The 22,189-nt window shown below is 36.4% G+C and overlaps 1 protein-coding gene across 1 annotated transcript in view; it reads left to right on the top strand.

The window, feature by feature from the left end:
• Positions 1-2,579, top strand: part of LOC307190962 (uncharacterized protein) — a 445,225-nt gene extending 442,646 nt beyond the window's left edge. Inside the window, exon 9 of the transcript XR_013829564.1 lies at positions 2,086-2,579. The gene's annotated coding sequence lies outside the window, so the exon portion shown is untranslated. The remainder of the gene's footprint in view (positions 1-2,085) is intronic.
• Positions 2,580-22,189: the final 19,610 nt, after the last annotated feature.

Below are 22,189 nucleotides of genomic sequence, written 5' to 3'. Positions count from 1 at the left end.
CGGGTATGGAAACAAACTATGGCATGGTTGAGTGTATGTAAGTTGTGATTTGAATGGGTAGTTCTGTGTACAGAAAGGACAAGAGGGAGAGGAAGCTGCAGAGGAAGACAGGAGTAAGGGTTTGAAGACTTAGCAAAGTGTACTGATGATCAACAGTTAAAAAATTATCCAAACTTCTAAACTTTCCAGTGATTAGCTAGATAGAGAAAAGACAACAATCCTAAATATTTACACAATGTTCACCTCATAGTTGACAGAGAGCTTTAACATAATTTAAGTTCCTAATAAAATGTCATGACTTGGGGGAAGGTAGAGAATTGTTTAATCTGTTAGATGAAGCGATTGTTGCCCAGATTCAAGTGAGGTATTCAACTTCATGTGGTGAGAGGGTGACCCATGAAAATTGTTTAGATCATCTGACAATAGATCCTAGTACTGCCACCACTTTAGTATACCCACTACCACCATCTGTAGGCTCTTGAGAATTTTAAAATTTGTGTGGAAACATAAATTTTTTTAAATTTTTGGTTCTAGTTCTTTGAAAAATGCCATTGATAATTTGGTAGGGATTGCACAGAATCTGTAGATTGCCTTGCAATCCCTATCAAATTACCAATGGCATTTTTTACAGAATTAGAACTAAAAATTTAAAAATTTGTATGGAAACACAAAAGACCTCAAATAGCCAAAGCAGTCCTGAAAAAGAAAAACTACAACCCACAGAATGGGATAGAATATTTGCAAATGAAGTGACCAACAAGGGAGTAATCTCCAAAATATACAAACTGCTCATGCAGCTCTATATCAAAAACAAACAACCCAATCAAAAAGTGGGCAGAAGATCTAAATAGATATTTTTCCAAAGAAAACATGCAGATGGCCAATAGGCACATGAAAAGATACTCAACATAGCTAGTTATTAGAGAAAGGCAAATCAAACCCACAATGAGGTATCACCTCACACCAGTCAGAAAAGCCATCATCAAAAAGCCTACAAACAATAAATGCTGGAGAGGGTGTGGAGAAAAGGGAACCCTGCTACACTGCTGGTGGGAATGTAAATTGATACAGCCACTATGGAGAACAGTATGGAGCTTCCTTAAACTAAAAATAGAGCTACCATATGATCCAGCAATCCCACCCCTGGGTATATATCAAGAGAAAAACATAATTTGAAAAGACGCATGTACCTCAATGTTCATTGCAGCACTGTTTGTTTACAATAGCCAAGACATGGAAGCAACCTAAAATGTCCATCAACAGAGGAATGGATAAAGATGTGGTACATACATACAATGGAATACCACTAAGCCATAAAAAAGAATGAAATAATGCCATTTACAGCAACATGGATGGACCTAGAGATTATCATACTAAATGAAGCAAGTCAGAGAAAGACAAATATCATATGATATCACTCATATGTGGAATCTAATTTTCTTTAAAATGAGACAAATGAACTTATTTATTTACAAAACAGAAACAGACTTACAGATATCAAAAACAAACTTATGGTTACCAAAGGGGAAATGTGTGGGTGGGAGGAGGGATAAATCAGAAACTTGGGATTAACACACACACAATACTATATATAAGATAGATAACCATCAAGGACCTACTGTAGAACACAGGGAACTTCACTCAATATCTTATAGTAACCTATAATGGAAAAGAATCTAAAAAATAATAGATATATGTATATGTATAACTGAATCACTTTGCTGTACACCTGAAACTAACACAACATTGTGAATCAACTATACTCCAATAAAATTTTTTTAAAAATAATAAAAAGTTTATTTTAGAGCTTAAATTTTGCTGATTTATATGTGAATTTTACCCTTATTGCTCCCCATTTTCTTTTAGTACAATCAACCATCTGGTTGTAACATTCCAGGATTAAGCCTCTCTCTGACTTGCCCTTCTGCATGTACAGCAGTTATTGTCTATTTGAGTTACCTGTAACTCATCAAACAACTAGTTGTTTATTGTTTACATGTGTGTGTCTATGACATAGCTTTACAACAGTACAACTGCAGGTTAGAAATGGACCTTTGGTAAGCTTCATTTCATCTTTTCTCACAGGTAACTCAGGAATCTGCAAAACATGTCTTTTTTGTCATCTTAGATACTTAAACCTTCTGACTAAGCTGGCACAGCTGGAAGCAGCAAGGAAACTGAGAAAGTGGATTTGAGTGTCTCATATTTGGCTGAATATTTACTCTAGGTAGACCATATTTATGTCACCTATGTCCCAATGGGTAACTTTGGCACATATGATGTCTTAGTCGATTCAGGCTGCTATAACATAGCAGTACCATAGACTGGGTAGCTTATAAACAACAGAACTTATTTCTCACAACTCTGGAGGCCTCTGGGACAACATCAAGCACACTAATATTTGCATTAGAGGCGGCACAGAAGGAGAAGAGAAAAAGGGCCTAAGAAAATATTTGAAGAGATCATAGCTGAAAATTTCCCTAACCTGGAAAAGGAAAGAGTCACCCAGGTTCAGGAAGTACAGAGTGAGTCCCATACAGGATTAACCCAAAGAGGAACACACCAAGACACACTGTAATCAAAATGACAAAAATTAAAGATACTAAAAGCATCAAGGGAAAATCAACAAATAGCATACAAGGGAACTCCCATAAGACTATCAGTTGATTTTTCAGCAAAAACTCTGTAGGCCAGAAGTGAGTGGCATGATATATTTAAAGAAATGAAAGGGAAAAACCTACAACCAAGAATACTCTACCCAGCAAGTCGCTTATTCAGATTTGATGGAGAAATCAAAAGCTTTACAGACACGCAAAAGCTAGAAGACTTCAAACCACCAAACCAGCGTTAACACCAAATATTAAAGGAACTTCTCTGGATAAAAAAGAAAAGGCCACAACTAGAGACAAGAAAATTACAGAATGAAAAAGCTCACTGGTAAAGGCAACCATACAGTAATGGTAGGAAATTATCCACACACAAAGCTGGTAGGGAGGTTAAAAGAAAAAAGGAGTAAAATCGTCTGTATCCACAATAAGCAGTTAAGGGATACAGAAAACAATTAGTTGTAAAATATGACATCAAAAAACAGTAATTGTGAGGTGAGAAGAGTACCAATGCAGGGTATTTAAAATGTATTTGAAATGAAGGGATCAGCAACTTAAAACAATCATATATGTATGTAGACTGCTATACAAAAACCTCAAGGTAACCACAAACCAAAAATCTATAATATATATACATACACAAAAAAGGAATCCAAACATAACACTAAAGATAGTCATCAAATCACAAGAGAACAAAAGAAGAAATGGAAAAAAGAAAAAGACATACAAAAACAAATCCAAAACAATTAACAAATGCCAATAAGAACATACATATTGACAACTACCTTAAATATTTATGGACTAAATGCTTCAACCAAAAGACACAGACTAGCTGAATGGATACAAAACATGACCCATATATATGCTGCCTATAAGAGACTCACATCAGATCTAGAGACAAATACAGACTGAAAGTGAGGGGATGGAAAAAGATATTTCACCAAATGGAAATCAAAAGAAAGCCAGAAGAGCAATACTTATATCAGACAAAACAGACTTTAAAATAAAGACTGTTACAAGAGAAGAAGGATATATGTCATGGTCAAGGAATCAATCCAAGAAAAATATATAGCAATTGTAAATATATATCCACCCAACATAAGAGCAACTCAATATATAAGGCAAATATAAACAGACATAAAAGGAGAAGTCAACAGTAACACAATAATGGTAGTGGACTTTAACACCCCACTTACATCAATGGACAGATAATCCAGACAGAAAACCAATAAGGAAACACAGGTCTTAAACAACACATTAAAACAAATGGACTTCATTGATATTTATAGAGCATTCCACCCAAAAGCAGCAGAATCCACATTCTTTCCAAGTGCACATGGAACATTCTCTAGGACAGATCACATGCTAGGCCAAAAACCACGCCTTGGTAAATTTAAGAAAATTGAAATCATATCAAGCATCTTTTCTGACCACAATGCTATGAGTCTATCAATTACAAGAAAAAAATGCAAAAAACACAAACACTTGGAGGCTAAACATGCTACTAAACAACGAGTGGATCACTGAAGAAATCTAAGGGGAAATAAAAAAATACCTAGAGACAAATGAAAACAAAAACACGATGATCCAAAGCCTATGGGATGTAGCAAAAGCGGTCCCAACAGGGAAGTTTATAATGATACAAGACTATATCAGGAAACAAGAAAAATCTCAAATAAACAAACTAACCATACACCTAAAGCAACTAGAGAAAGAAGAACAAACAAAATCCAAAGTTAGTAGAAGGAAAGTAATCATAAAGATCAGAGCAGAAATAAATGAAACAGAGACAGAAAAAAAATAGAAAAGGTTGATAAAACTAAAAGCTGGTTCTTTGAAAAGGTAAACAACATTGAAAAACCTTTACTCAGACTCATTAAGAAAAAAAGGGAGAGTGCCCAAATCAATAAAATCAGAAATGAAAAAGGAGAAGTTACAATTAACACCATAGAAATACAAAGGAAAATAAAAGACTACTATGAGAACTACACACCAAATATACACCAATATATGACCAATAAAACAAACAGCTAAGAATAAATGGACAAATTCTTAGAAAGCTACAATCTACTAAGACTGAACCAGAAGGAAATATGAACAGACACATTACCAGTACCAAAATTGAATCAGTAGTTAAAAAACACCCTACAAACAAAAGTTCAGGACCAGATGGCTTCACAGGTAAATTCTACCAAACATTTAGAGAAGAGTTAACACCTTTCCTACTCAAAATATGCAAAAAAATTCAAGAGAAAGGAATACTTTTAAAATCATTCTACGAGGGCACAGTAACTTTGTTACTAAAACCAAACAAAGATAGCACATAACAAGAAACTTACAGGTCAGTATCACTGATGATTATAGATGCAAAAATCCTCAACAAAATACTAGCAAACTCCAACAATACATTAAAAGGATCATACACCATGATCAAGTGGGATTTATCCCAGGGATGCAAAGATTTTTCAATATCTGCAAACCAATCAATGTGAGACACCACATTAACAAATTGAAGAATAAAAACCATATGATCAACTCAATAGATGCAGAAAAAGCATTTGATAAAATTCAATGTGGATTTATGATTAAAAACTCTACAGAAAATGGGCAAAGAAGGAACATATCTCAACATAAAAGGCCATATATGACAGCTAACTTCATACTCAGTGGTGAAAAGCTGAAAGCATTCCCTCTAAGATCAGGAAAAAAAAGATGCCCACTCTTGCCACTTTTATTCATCACAGTTTTGGAAGTCCTAGCTACAGCAATCAGAGAAGAAAAGAATATAAAAGGAATCAGAATTGGAAATGAAGAAGTATAACTGTCACCATTTGCAGATGACATGATACTATACATAGAAAACCCTAAAGAGGCCAAAAGAAAACTACTAGAGTTCATCAGTGAATTCAGTAAAGTTGCAGGATACAAAATTAATATACAAAATTCTACCTCCTAGAGTAATGGAAACAAAAGCAAAAATAAAAAAATGTGACCTAATTAAACTTAACAGCTTTTGCACAGCAAAGGAAATCATCAACAAAAAGAAAAGATAACCTATGGAATTGGACAAAATACTTGGGAACAATGCTACCAACAGCAATTAGTTTCCAAAAATATACAAACAGGTTATACAGCTCAAAACAACAACCATTATAAACAACAACCCAGGGGCTTCCCTGGTGGCACAGTGGTTGAGAGTCCGCCTGCCAATGCAGGGGACACGGGTTCATGCCCCGGTCCGGGAAGATCCCACGTGCCGCAGAGCGGTGGGGCCCGTGAGCCATGGCTGCTGAGCCTGCATGTCCAGAGCCTGTGCTCCACAGCGGGAGAGGCCACAACAGTAAGAGGCCCGCGTACTGTGAAAAAAAACAACCCAATCAAAAAATGGGCAGAAGACCTAAACAGACATTTCTCCAAAGAAGACTTAAATATGGCTAATAAACACATGAAAAGATGCTCAAGAATGCTAATTATTAGAAAAATGTAGATCAAAACTATAATGAGGTACCACCTCACAGCACCAGTCAGAATTGCCATCATTTAAAAAGTCTACAGGAGGACCTTCAAGATGGCAGAGCAGTAAGACGTGGAGATCACCTTCCTCCCCTCAAATACATCAAAAATACATCTACATGTGGAACAACTCCTAAAGAACACCTACTGAATGCTGGTAGAAGACCTGAGACTTCCCAAAAGGCAAGAAACTCCCCATGTACCTGGGTAGGGCAAAAGAAAAAATGAAAAACAGAGACAAAAGAATAGGGATGGGACCTGCACCTCTGGGAGGGAGCTGTGAAGTAGGAAAAGTTTCCACACACTAGGAAGCCCCTTCACTGGTGGAGACAGGGGTTGGGTGGGGTGGAAGCTTCGGAGCCACAGAAGACAGCGCAGCAACAGGGGTGCACAGGGCAAAGCAGAGAGATTCCCGCACAGAAGATCGGTGTCGACCAGCACTCACTAGCTTGTCTGCACACACGCCTGGCAGGTGGGGGCTGGGAGCTGAGGCTCAGGCGTTGGAGTTCAGATCCCAGGGAGAGGATTGGGGTTGGCTGCGTGGAGACAGACTGAAGGGGGCTAGTGTGCCACAGATAGCTAGGAGGGAATCCGGGAAAAATTCTGGAACTGCCAAAGAGGCAAGAGACCATTGTTTCCGGGTGCGTGAGGAAAGGGGATTCAGAGCATGTCCTAAACAAGCTCCAGAGATAGGCGCAAGTGAAGCTATCAGCGCAGACACCAGAGATGGGCGTGAAATGCTAAGGCTGCTGCTGCAGCCACCAAGAAGCCTGTGTGCAAGCACAGGTCACTATCCACACCTCCCCTCCTGGGAGGCTGTGCAGCCCGCCATGGCCAGGGTGCCATGATCCAGGGACAACTTCCCTGGGAGAACACAGAGCGTGCCTCAAGCTGTTGCAATGTCATCCCCGTTTCTGCTCCTTCAGCTCGCCCCGTTTTCCATACGCCTACCTGAGTGAGCCATAGCCCCCTAATCAGATGCTACTTTAACCCCGTCCTATCTGGGTAGGGAACAGATGCCCTCAGGCAACCTACATTCAGAGGTGAGGCCAATTCCAAAGCTGAACCACAGGAGCTGTGTGAACAAAGAACAGAAATTGAAATTCCTCCCAGCAGCCTCAGGAACAGCAGATTAAATCTCCACAATCAACTTGATGTACCCTGCATCTGTGGAATACCTAAATAGACAACAAATCATTCCAAAATTGAGGTGGTGGACTTTGGGAGCAACTGTAGACTTGGGGTTTGCTTTCTGCATCTACTTTGTTTCTGGTTATATGTTTATTATTTAGAGCTTATTATCATTGGTAGATTTGTTTATTGATTTGGTTGCTCTCTTCCTTTTTATATATATATATATATATATATATTTTTTTTTTTCCCTTTATCTCTTTTTGTGAGTGTGTATGTGCATGCTTCTTTGTGTGCTTTTGTCTGTATAGCTTTGCTTTACCTTCTATCCTAGGGTTCTGTCTGTCCTTTTTTTTTTTTTACTATAGTTTTTAGCTCTTGTTATCATTGGTAGCTTTGCTTATTAGTTCGGTTGCTCTCTCTTTCTTCCTTTTTTTTTATTATTTTTTATTTTTAATAATAATTTTTTAACTTGTTATTTTAATAACTTTATTTCTTTTACTTTATTTCTTTTTCTTCCTTTCTTTTTTTTTTTTTTCTCCTTTTTCTTCTGAGCTGTGTGGCTGATAGGGTCTTGGGGCTCTGGCTGGTTGTCAGGACTGAGCCTGTTAGATGGGAGAGCCAGTCCAGGACATTGGTCCACCAGAGATCTCCCACCCCCACGTAATATTAAACGGCGAAAACTCTCCCAGAGATCTCCATCTCAATGCTAAGACCCAGCTCCACTCAACGACCAGCAAACTACACTGCTGGACACCACATGCCAAACAACTAGCAAGACAGGAACACAATCCCACCCATTAGCAGAGAGGCTGCCAAAAATCATAATATATTCAAAGATAAGCCAAACACACCACCGGACGCGGTCCTGCCCATCAGAAAGGCAAGATCCAAACTCATCCACCAGAACACAGGCACCAGTCCACTCCACCAAGAAGCCTACACAACCCACTGAACCAACCTTACCCACTGGGGGCAGACACCAAAAGCAACGGGAACTATGAACATGCAGCCTGAGAACAGGAGACCTCAAATGCAGTAAGTTAACTAAAATGAGAAGACAGAGAAATACACAGCAGATGAAGGAGCAAGGTAAAAACCCACGAGACCAAACAAATAAAGAGGAAATAGGCAGTTTTCCTGAAAAAGAATTCAGAGTAATGATAGTAAAGATGATCCAAAATCTTGGAAGCAGAATGGAGAAAACACAAGAAACGCTTAACAAGGACCTAGAAGAATTAAAGAGCGAACACACAATGATGAACAACACAATAAATGAAATTAAAATTTCTCTAGAAGGAATCAATAGCAGAATAACTGAGGCAGAAGAACGGATAAGTGACCTGGAAGATAAAATAGTGGAAATAACTACCATAGAGCAGAATAAAGAAAAAAGAATGAAAAGAATAGAGAACAGTCTCAGAGACCTCTGGGAAAACAATAAACACACCAATATTCAAATTACAGGGGTCCCAGAAGAAGAAGAGACAGAGAAAGGGACTGAGAAAATATTTGAAGAGATTATAGTTGAAAACTTCCCTAATATGAGAAAGGAAATAGTTAATCAAGTCCAGGAAGCACAGAGAGTCCCATACAGTATAAATCCAGGAGATACACGCCATGAAACATTTTAAACTATCAAAAAAATAAATACAAAGAAAAAATATTAAAAGCAGCAAGGGAAAAGCAACAAATAACATACAAGGGAATCCCCATAAGGTTAACACCTGATTTCACAGCAGAAACTCTGCAAGGGTGTGGCAGGACATATTTAAAGTGATGAAAGGAAAAAACCTACAACCAAGATTACTCTACCCAGTAAGGATTTCATTCAGATTTGATGGAGAAATTAAAACCTTTACAGACAAGCAAAAGCTAAGAGAATTCAGCACCACCAACCGGCTTTACAACAAATGGAAAAGAAACTTCTCTAGGCGGGAAAAACATGAGAAGGAAAACCTCTAAAAAGACAAAACAATTAAGAAAATAGTAACAGGTACATATCAATAATTACCTTAAATGTAAATGGATTAAATGCTCCAACCAAAAACATAGACTGACTGAATGGATACAAAAACAAGACTCATATATATGCTGGCTACAAGAGACCCATTTCAGACCTAGGGACACATACAGACTGGAAGTGAGGGGATTGAAGAAGATATTCCATGCAAATGGGAATCAAAAGAAAGCTGGAGTAGCAATTCTCATAGCAGACAAAGTAGACTTTAAAAGAAAGACTATTACAAGAGACAGAAGGACACTACATAATGACTAAGGGATCAATCCAAGAAGAAGATACAACAATTGTAAATATTTATGCACCCAGCATAGGAGCACCTCAATATATAAGGCAAATGTTAACAGCCATAAAAGAGGAAATTGACAGTAACACAATAATAATAGGGGATGTTAACACCCCACTTTCACCAATGCACAGATCATCCAAAATGAAAATAAGGACACGCAAGCTTTAATGACATATTAGCAAGATAGACTTAATTGATATTTATAGGAAATTCCATCCAAAAACAACAGAATATACTTTCTTCTCAAGTGCTTATGGAACATTCTCCAGGATAGATCATATCTTGGGTCACAAATCAAGCCTTGGTAAATTTAAGGACATTGAAATCAGATCATGTATCTTTTATGACCACAACACTATGAGACTAGGTATCAATTACAGGAAGAAAAACTGTAAAAAATACAAACACATGGAGGCTAAACAATACACTACTAAATAACCAAGAGATCACTGAAGAAATCCAAGGGGAAATCAAAAAATACCTAGAAACAAATGACAATGAAAACACGATGACCCAAAACCTATGGAATGCACCAAAAGAAGTTCTAAGAGGGAAGTTTATAGCAATTCAATCCTATCTCAAGAAACAAGAAAAATCTCAAATAAACAACCTAACCTTACACCTAAAGCAATTAGAGAAAGTAGAACAAATAAAAAACCAATGTTGGGCCTCCCTGGTGGCGCACTGGTTGAGAGTCCACCTACCGATGCAGGGCACACGGGTTCGTGCTCCAGTCCAGGAGGATCCCACATGCCGCGGAGCGGCTGGGCCCATGAGCCATGGCTGCTGGGCCTGCGCTTCCGGAGCCTGTGCTCCGCAACAGGAGAGGCCACAACAGTGAGAGACCCACATACCGGAAAACAAAAAAACAAAAAAAACAAAAAAAACAATGTTAGCAGAAGGAAAGAAATCATAAAAATCAGATCATAAATAAATGAAAAAAATGAAGGTAACAATAGCAAAGATCAATAAAAAGAAGTTGCTTCTTTGAGGAGATAAACAAAATTAATAAATTATTAGCCAGACTCATCAAGAAAAAAAGGGAAATGACTGAAATCAACAGAATTAGAAATGAAAAAGGAGAAGTAACAATGGACACTGCAGAAATACAAATGATCATGAGAGACTTCTACAAGCAACTATATGCCAATAAAATGGACAACCTGAAAGAAATGGACAAATTCTTAGAAAAGCACCACCTTCCGAGACTGAATCAGGAAGCAATAGAAAACATAAACAGACCAATCACAAGGACTGAAATTGAAACACTGATTAAAAATCTTCCAACACACAAAAGCCCAGGACCAGATGGCTTAAAAGGCGTATTCTAGCAAACATTTACAGAAGAGCTAACACCTATCCTCAAACTCTTCCAAAATATAGCAGAGGGAGAAACACTCTCAAACACATTCTGTGAGGCCACCATCACTCTGATACCAAAACCAGACAAAGATGTCACAAAAAAAGAAAACTACAGGCCAATATCAGTGATGAACATAGATGCAATACTCCTCAACAAAATACTAGCAAACAGAATCCAACAGCACATTAAAAGGATCACACACCATGATCAAGATGGGTTTATCCAAGGAATGCAAGGATTCTTCAATATATGCAAATCAATCAATGTGATACACCATATTAACAAATTAAAGGGTAAAAATCATATGATCAACTCAGTACACGCAGAAAAAGCTTTTTTTTTTTTTTTTTGTGGTACGCGGGCATCTCACTGCCTGTGCCCTCTCCCGCTGCAGAGCGTAGGCTCCGGACGTGCAGGCTCAGCGGCCATGGCCCACGGGCCCAGCTGCTCTGCAGCATGTGGGATCTTCCCGGACCGGGGCACGAACCCGTGTCCCCTGCATCAGCAGGCAGACCCCCAACCACTGCACCACCAGGGAAGCCCCAGAAAAAGCTTTTGATATATTTCAAAACCCATTTATGATAAAAACTCTCCAGAAAGTAGGCATAGAGGGAACTTACCTCAACATAATAAAGGCCGTATATAACAAACCCACAGCCAACATCGTTCTCAATGGTGAAAAACTGAGAGCATTTCCACTAAGATCAGGAACAAAACAAGGTTGCCCATGCTCACCACTATTATTCAACATAGTTTTGGAAGTTTTAGCAACAGCAATCAGAGAAGAAAAAGAAATAAAAGGAATCCAAATCGTAAAAGAAGAAGTAAAGCTGTCACTGTTTGCAGATGACATGATACTATACATAGAGAATCCTAAAGATGCCACCAGAAAACTTTTGGAGCTAATCAATGAATTTGGTAAAGTAGCAGGATACAAAATTAATGCACAGATATCTCATGCATTCCTATACACTAATGATGAAAAGTCTGAAACTGAAATTAAGGAAACACTCCCATTTACCATTGCAACAGAAATAATAAAATACCTAGGAATAAACCTACCTAAGGAGACAAAAGACCTATATGCAGAAAACTATAAGACACTGATGAAAAAAATTAAAGATGATACAAACATGGATAAAAATACTATGTCCTTGGATTGGAAAAATCAATATTGTGAAAGTGACTATACACCCCAAAGCAATCTACAGATTCAATGCAATCCCTATCAAACTACTACTGGCATTTTTCACAGAATTAGAACAAAAAATTTCACAATTTTTATGGAAACACAAAAGACCCCGAATAGCCAAAGCAATCTTGAGAAGGAAAAACAGAGCTGGAAGAATCAGGCTTCCGGACTTCAGACTTTACCACAAGGCTACAGTCATCAAGACAGTATGGTACTGGCACAAAAACAGAAATATAAATCAATGGAACAGGATAGAAAGCCCAGAGATAAACCCATGCATGTATGGTCACCTTATCTTTGATAAAGGCAAGAATATACAATGGGGAAAAGCCAGCCTCTTCAAAAAGTGGTGCTGGGAAAACTGGACAACTACATGTAAACGAATAAAATTAGAACACTCCCTAACACCATACACAAATATAAACTCAAAATTAAAGATCTAAATATAAGGCCACATACTATATAACTCTTAGAGGAAAATATAGGCAGAACACTATATTTATTTATTTATGACATAAATCACAGCAAGATCCTTTTTGACCCTCCTCCTAGACAAATGGAAATAAAACCAAAAATAAACAAATGGGACCTAATGAAACTTCAAAGCTTTTGCACAACAAAGGAAACCATAAGCAATATGAAAAGACCCTCAGAATTGGAGAAAATATTTGCAAACGAAGCAACTGGCAAAGGATTAATCGCCAGTATATACAAGCAGCTCGTGCAGCTCAATATCAAAAACACAAACAACCCAATTCAAGAATGGGCAGAAGATCTAATTAGACATTTCTCCAAAGTAGATATATAGATTGGCAACAAGCATATGAAAGGATGCTCAACATCACTAATCATTAGAGGAATGCAAATCAAAACTACAATGAGGTATCACCCCACACCAGTCAGAATGGCCATCATCAAAAAATCTACAAAAAATAAATGCTGGAGAAGGTCTGGAGAAAAGGGAACCTTTTTGCACTGTTGGTGGGAATGTAAATTGATACAGCCACTATGGAGAACAGTATGGAGGTTCCTTAAAAAACTAAAAATAGAACTACCATACGATACAGCAATCCTACTACTCAGCATATACCCTGAGAAAACCATAATTCAAAAAGAGTCATGTACCACAATATTCATTGCAGCACTATTTACAATAGCCAGGACATGGAAGCAACCTGAGTGTCCATCAACAGATGAATGGATAAAGAAGATGTGGCACATATATACAATGGAATATTACTCGACCATAAAAGGAAACAAAATTGAGTTATTTGTAGTGAGGTGGATGGACCTAGGGTCTGTCATACAGAGTGAAGTAAGTCAGAACGATAAAAACAAATACTATATGCTAACACACACACACACACACACACACACACACATATAGATATAGATATAGATAGATCTAAAAAAAAGAAAAAGGTTCTGAGGAACCTAGGGGCAGGACAGGAATAAAGATGCAGACGTAGAGAGTGGACTTGAGTACACAGGGAGGGGGAAGGGTAAGCTGGAAGAAGTGAGAGAGTGATATGGACATATATACAATACCAAATGTAGAAGAGATAGCTAGTGGGAAGCAGCTGTGAAGCACAGGGTGATCAGCTCAGTGTTTTGTGTTCACCTAGAGGGGTGGGGTAGGGAGGGTGTGAGGGAGATGCAAGAGGGAGGAGATATGGGGATATAGGTATAGCTGATTCACCTTGTTATACGACAGAAACTAATACACCATTGTAAACAATTATATTCCAATAAAGATGCTTAAAAAAAAGTCTACAAATAATAAATTGTGGAGAAAAGGGAACCCTCCTACACTGTTGGTGGGAATGTAAATTGGTGCAGCCACTATGGAAAACAGTATGAAGTTTCCTTAAAAAAAGCAAAATAGAGTTACCATATGATATGGCAATCCCACTCCTGAGCATATATCCAGAAAGTTGAAAACTCTGATTTGAAAAGGTACATACACCCTAGTCTTCATAGCAGCACTATTTACAATAGCCAAGACATGGATGCAAGCTAAATGTCCATCAACAGATGAATGGATAAAGATGTGTTATATATACACAATGGAATACTACTCAGCCATAAAAAAGAATGAAATGATACCATTTGCAGCAACATGGATGAACCTAGAGATTATCATACTAAATGAAATGGGTCAAAGAGATATATCATATGAAATTACTCATACGTGGAATCTAAAAAAATGAGACAAATGAACTTATTTACAAAATAGAGACACACATCTAGAAATGAAACTTATCATTACCAAAGGGGAAAAGGGGGTAGGGATAAATTAGGGGTTTGGGATTAACAGATACACACTACTATATATAAAATAGATAAACAACAAGGTCCTACTGTATAGCAGCAGGAACTATATTCAGTATCTTGTAATAACCTATAATGGAAAAGAATCTGAAAAAATACATATATATCTATATATATCTGAATCACTTTTCATTATACCTAAAACACTATAAATCAACCACACTTCAATAAAAAAAATAAGCTACCAGGATATGTTGTATAACACACGGAATACAGCCAATAGCTTATAATAAGTATAATTGAGTATAACCTTAAAAATTGTTAATCACTGTGTTGTACACCTGAAACATAATATTGTACATCGACTATACCTCAGTAAATAAATTTTTAAAAAAAGCATATAGCACTGCTTCCTACTTTTTACAGCACTCTCTATACAGATACATTTCCATATTTCTGCCACAAAGAAGCTTTATACTTTTTACTTTTTTCTGTTAAATTAGTTCTTTCAATTATATTATCATCTTCTAATGATGTCTCTAGTTTAACATAAAAGCTTTTGGAAAGCATTTTCCTATGCATCAGGTTGCTACTACACAATAATTTATCCAAAAGGAAAAATTCTAAAATGCCAAAAAGGTTTTATATACAAAAATGTTCAATAAAATATTATTTATAATCATTGAAATTAGAAAAATAACATTATTGGATCATCTGTGCTCAATCAATATTTTTCTGAATAAGGTTTTATAGGACAGAAAATTCCTCCTTGTGGATTGTTTTAGTGTGTACTCCATATCTCCCTAAAAAGCCAACAACAATTATTCTGTGATCTTTTAATCATTCATCAAATGCCACACTCATATGGGCATGGGTGATAATGTACTCTAGGTAAGTTAAAAACTACAATATGTTTTTATGTCTTCTTCCAGGGACAGTGTCTTATCACAGGGGTGGCAAGTACATGTCAGAGCCTACACTCACTTACTCTCACACCCACAGACATCACTAATTCTGACACTCATTTCTGCCATACCCAGATAGAGCCTCTGAATCCACTGCAACCCAGGGTTCAAGGATTCACCAGTCAATAGGAGCTCCATGTATGATAAAACTGATAGGCCATAATAAGTGGCTATAAATGGTATGAATGATATATCCCTTTGAAAACCAGTCTGGGCAAGGTTTTAAGATAGTATCACTCTTATGAGTCTCCAAATCAATCATATTCAGAATTTGTGGTCCACAAGACAAAGCTTTGAGACGTGAAAATCTATAATTAAATTCTGGCTCTACTACTGAATGGCTTCTGTTCTTATGTAAGTCATTTAACTTTTCTGGACTCTGCTTGCTTGGTAAAGTAACTATAATAATAGTACTCATTTTTCCAAGCATTTTGTGAGAGTCAACTAAAACAGCTTTGAAAACAAAGTATTGTGCAAATGTGTGATTATTTTTTATTAATACTCATTCAGTAGTCAACAAATGAGTGACTAGTATATTCCCAGAATAGGGCTAAACTCTGAGGACATAGAGGTTATTAGAACACATACACTTTCATTGGAGGGATTTATTGTATTATTTTATTATGCTATTATTATTAGTGATAGTATCTATATTGCCTAATGGCCAGGGTAGTAGTTCAGATAATGGCTGATTTCATTTAATAAAACAAGCTAAGTCACAAAGGCTACGTGCAGTATGATTCCATTTACATGAAATGTTCAGAATAGGCTAATCCATAGAGACAGAAAATGGATTAGTGGTTGCCAGGGCCCAGGGAGGGGGAGGGTAATGGGGACTGAAGGCCAAAGGGTGTGGAGTTTCTTTTTGGGGTGATGAAAATATTCTAAAATTGATTATAGTGATGGTTGCACTACTCTGTGAATATACTAAAATCCACTGAATTGTATACTTTAAATGGGCAAATTATATTGTATGTGAACTATATTTCAATAAAGTTGTCATAAAAAAATGAAGCCGTATGTGATCCTCACAGTTGATTGTAAGCAGTGCAGGTTGTATTCATTACCCAGGTTGCACACTGGAGGAAACAGATTAGAGGAGGTAAAAAGCCTTACCTATCTGAAATCTAAGCCTGGCTTCTCCTCTTTACACTAAATTCCTGTTCTGCTCATCTCTGTACTCCCCAAGGACATGTTTTAAGAAAGGTAGGAGGGCATACTTAATTAGATGAATTACTGGTTAGCTACAGAATGGCAAAATGGATCACAGTGTTATAATTTCATTCTTCCAAAATGGTAATCTTACTATGTAGTTTTGTGGCTGAACCTTCTTTAGTGATTATGAATCACTCCCATCCTCCCTAGCAGGGTACCTAGGATAGACTGGGCTCTGCTCAGTGGCTCTCTCTCCAGCCTCACAGCTTAGCCCTCTCCAAAGCTGGCACTGCATCACTAACACTGAATTACACATGGTTCTCCAGGCTCAACATCTTGTCTCTTTAGGCTTTGCTACTCTCTTCTTCAGAAATACCTTCCCCAAGTTGTCTAATGGATGAACACCTATAGTCTTGAGCACCAAGATGAAACATCTCTTCCTGGGAGGCTATCTCAGAGATAATGTATATAATGGTTATGAGATGGAGCTTGGAGACCAACAGATTTGGTCCCTATTACTTACTAGCTGTATAAACATGGGCTTGCTATCACTGCTCTGAGCCTTAGTTTGATCATTTATAAAAATGGGATAAGAGTCCCTAATTTGTAGGATATAATTAGGATTACATGCGATAATACCTATGAAGAACTCTATACCATATTAAACATCCTTTATAAAAAATATTCTTGCTTTTGCCTGATATTCTAAGTAAAGTTAATCTTTTTTTCATTTAATTTATATCATTTCTCAATTATCTAATCTTTCATTTAAACTGTCATACATTATTGGAATTCTTTGTTTTCAACTCTATCCCCATATTAAAATATGAATTCTTTGAAAAGCAGGACTATGTCTTTTTTATTTGTATATACCAAGCACCCAGCATAAAACCTGGCACATAGTAAAATATCAATAAAAATTTCTTGAATTAATTGTTAAATGGACAAAGAGCCCAAAGTCTGAATTAATTAGATTTCATTTGAATTCTAGTTGTCACTTACTAGTTTGTCAATTTCCTCAACTTCTCTATGTTTGTCTCCTTACTTAAAATATAAATTACGACAATGATGGGTCTATTGTATACTTTCCAAGAGATAGATTCTAAATATGCAAAGTGCTTTGTGAATTATTTCTCTGCACAAATAATAATACATTGTATTTTTATATTTTATTTTATGATCTTTTTTGTCTTCCATAATTTTCCTAGAGCTATAGGCTATTTGGTTGAATTTTATAAAAATATTGCTATCATTTAAGAGTAAAAATATGAGAATGTACAATTAAGAAAAGGAAAAAGTCCAGCAACTTTTCTTGGTCTGGATAGATTTTGCAAGTCACAGAACCTGTCAGAGGTGTTGGTTAAATTCTGAAATCTGTAAGTATAGAGGTAGTTGCTTCTCACAGGGGATTCTTTAACACAGCTGTCTAAAAAAAGCTTGTTTCACAAGCTCCCTGTCAAATTTACTTCCAATTACTCTGGTTCCCCCAGGCAGCTATTCAGACTTTTAGAACTTATGAACCAAGGTGCTGGTCTTGTCTTGGCCCTAATTTTGAGTACATTTGTGTACATTTGAGTACCCTTGTGTCCTGAGTCTTTTTTCATCCTGGATGAGTCCAAACCCAGAAATTTTCTTTTTAGCATCTGAGATCCATTTTGTGACGTTCCATTATGCTTCCAATTGTGTGGCTAATTCAGGGACTTGACCAATTCAAGACTTCTGCTAGGGTTCACTAAAATAATAATAGGGCTAAAGGTAGGTGGAAATAGGTTCTAGTCCATGGAAGGGGAAGTAAAAAAAAAAAATTAAACATGTATTAAGTGCTAAGTACTGTGTTATAGTATACATTTATATAATTTTATTTAACCCTCACAGTAGCTCCAAAGGAAGCCAAGAACTTTGTTCTTGTGACAAATAAAGTTCAGAGATTTTAAGAAATTGGTCCAAAGCCATATATTTAATCACAGGCAAGGTTGGAATTCAGACTCATCTGAATCCAGTGTCTAAAGTTTTTGAATGCATTAGTTGTTCTCAGCTTCTATGGGGTATGGTTTGTGCATTTTCCCCAAGCTCCACAAGTAATTTTGATACAAACCAGCAATGTCGAAAACCTACTGAGGTTATGTCTTACAGCCTCTCAGTTTACTTGATTTGTTATTTGGTTAGACACAATAGTTTGGTCTTCATAAGCATTTGTATTCTTATTTAAGAAAGTATATATATATATATATATATATATATATATATATATATATATATATATATATATATATATATAATCTCCCTTACATTCTTCAAAGGACTGCTCAATACTATCAAACATATCTTCATCAATATTTAACAGTAAACTTGACCTACCCAGGGAGAATAACACATCTGCATAAAGCATATTTCCTACTAATGCAGATCTCACACCTCAGAAAATAAGTCCCTTAGATAAATAAGCTGACTGGCCTTGATTAGGGATAAAATGTACTTTTTGACAATGCAAGTTTCTGTTGCCTAAAATCCCTGTTATGAAAATATTGTCATTTAGAAGGAAATACATTAATTTGCTTAAAGAGGCCAAGGTTTTCTGGGAAGTGAAAGATCAACCATCTACTCGCCAAAAGATTTTTCTTTTTCTTTTATTAGGCAGATATTGTGAGGGCTTGATCATCCCAATTCAATCTGAAATTGAGCTGTTCTAGGCTAGCTTCTGAATCTCTAAACCTCTGAATGACTAATAAATATTTTCTGTAAAAGACCAAAGAGAAATATTTTAGCATTTGAGGGTCAGAAAATCTCTGTCATAATGACTAAACTCTCATTTTAGTGTAAGAAGCCATAGAAAATATGTAACAAATTGGTTATCTAATAAAGCTTTATTTATTGACATTAAAAAATGTCATAATTTCATCAAAATGTTATTCTTATTTTGAATTTTTTCATCTACATAGGTAAAACACATTTTTAATCACTCTTTTTTTTGGCCATGCTGTGTAGCTTGTGGGATCTTAGTTCCCCAACCAGGGATTAAACCCAGGCCCTGACAGTGAACGTGCTGAGTCCTAACCACTGGACCATCAGGGAATTCCCAATAAAACCCATTATTAACTCATAAGTCATCTAAAAACAGGTGGTGGCTGTGATTTGTCCTCTGACCCCTGATTTAAAGAATGGTAGAACTGTAAGACAGAAGTAGTTTTTGTCCCAGAATTACCATAAAAAATTTCACATCTAAAATGCCTGTATAGGCCTTCCTCAAAAAACAAGAAAAATCTCAGATAAATAACCTAAACTACTATCTAAAAGAATTAGAAAAAGGAGAACAAACAAAATCTAATGTCAGCAGAAGGAAGAAAATAATAAGGATTGGAGAGGAAATAAATAAAATAGAGATTAACAAACAATAGGAAAAAATCAATAAAACCAAGAGCTGATGTTTTGAAAGGATAAACAAAATTGGCAAACCTCTGGCCAGGCTCACCAAGAAGAAAAGAGAAGACCCAAATAAACAAAGCAAGAAATTAAAGAGTAGAATAACAATTGATACCACAGAAATACACAAATACCATAAGAGAATACTATGAACAATTATAGGCCAACAAATTGGACAACCTAGAAGAAATGCACAAGTATCTAGGAATATACAGCCCACCAAAACTGAATCAAGAAGAAATTGATAATTTGCAGACTGATCACCAGAAGTGAAATAGAATCTGTAATTAAAAAAAAAAAGAAAAGAAAAGAAAAAACTCCCAGCAAACAGAAGTCCAGGACCAAATGGCTTCACTGGGGAGTTCTACCAAACATACAATGAAGAACTCTTCCAAAAGATTGAAGAGGAGGGAACACTCCCAAAGTCACTCTGTGAAGCCACCATCACCTTGATACTAAAACCAGACAAAGACACTACCAAAAAAGAAAGTTACAAGCCAATATCTTTGATGAATATAGATGCAAAAATCCTCAACAAAATATTAGCAAACCAAATGCAACAACACATAAATAGGATCATACACCGTGATCAAGTTGAATTCATCCCAGAGTCACAAGGATGATTCAACATGTGCAAATCCATGTGATACACCACATCAACAAAAGACAAAAAACACACGATCATCTCAATAGATGCAGAAAAAAGCATTTGATAAAATTCAACATCCATTCATGATAAAAACTCTTACCAAAGTGGGTATAGAGGGGACATATCTCAACATGATAAAAGCTATTTATGACAAACCCACAGCTAACATACTACTCAATGGTGAAAAGCTGAAAGACTTTTCACTAAAATCTGGAACAAGACAAAGATGCCCATTTTGCCATTTCTATTCAACACAATATTGGAAGTCCTAGCCACAACATTCAGACAAGACAAAGAAATAAAACATATCCAAATTGGAAGAGAAGAGGTAAAATTGTCATTATATGCAGGTGACATGATACTATATATAGAAAATCCTAAAGACTCCACACAAAAACTACTAGAACTGATAAACTCAGCAAGGCAGCAGGATACAAGATTAACATACAGAAATCAGTTGCATTTCTTTACACTAATGATGACATATCAGAAAAGGAAAGAAAAAAATTCCTTTAAAATCACATCAAAAATAAAACACTTAGGAATAAACCTAACCAAGGAAGTAAAAGACTTAAGTGCTTAAGACTATAAAACACTGATAAAGGAAATTGAAGATGATTCAAAGAAATGGAAAGATATCCCATGCTCTTGGATTGGAAAAATTAATATTGTTAAAATGGCCATACTACCCAAAGCAATCTACAGATTTAATGCAATCCCTATCAAATTACCCATAACAGTTTCCACAGAATTGGGACAAATAATCCTAAAATTTATATGGAACCACAAAAGACCCAAAATTGCCAAAGCAATCCTGAGAAAAAAGAACAAAGCAGGAGGCATAATCCTCCCAGACTTCAGACAATACTAAAAAGCTACAGTAATCAAAACAGTGTGGTATTGGCACAAAAAGAGACATATGGATCAATGAAAAATAATAGAGAGCCCAGAAATAAACTCACACACTTAGGATCAATCAATCTTCAACAAAGGAGGCAAGAATATACAATGGAGAAAAGACAGTCTCTTCAGCAAGTGGTGTTGGGAAAGCTGCACAGCTGCATGTAAATCAGTGAAATTAGAACACTCACCCAATACACAAAAATAAACTCAAAATGGCTTAACTTAGATATAAGACATAACATCATAAAATTCCTGTAAGAAAACATAGACAAAACATTCTCTGGCATAAATTGCTATGTAGCAATGTTTTCTTAGGTCAGTCTCCCAAGCCAATAGAAATAAAAGCAAAAATAAACAAACGGGACCTTATCAAAGTTATAAGCTTCTACCCAGCAAAGGAAATCAAAAATAAAATGAAAAGACAACCTATGGAATGAGAGAAAATATTTGCAAACGATGTGACTGACAAGGGCTTAATTTCCAAAATATACAAACAGCTCATACAGTTCAATATCACAAACAAACAAAAAAACCAACTCAATCAAAAAATGGTCAGAAGACCTAAATAGACATTTCTCCAAAGAAGACATACTGATGGCCAAGAGGCACATGAGAAGATGCTCAACATTGCTACTTATTAGAGAAATGCAAATCAAAACTACAAAGAGATGTCACCTTAAACTGGTCAAAATGACCATCATCAAAAAGTCTA

The sequence above is a fragment of the Stenella coeruleoalba genome, assembly GCF_951394435.1.
Source record: "Stenella coeruleoalba genome assembly, chromosome: 8".
Taxonomy (NCBI): Eukaryota; Metazoa; Chordata; class Mammalia; order Artiodactyla; family Delphinidae; genus Stenella; species Stenella coeruleoalba.
The sequence above is the reverse complement of the archived record's forward strand: the minus strand, read 5'-3'. Positions and strand labels throughout refer to the sequence as shown.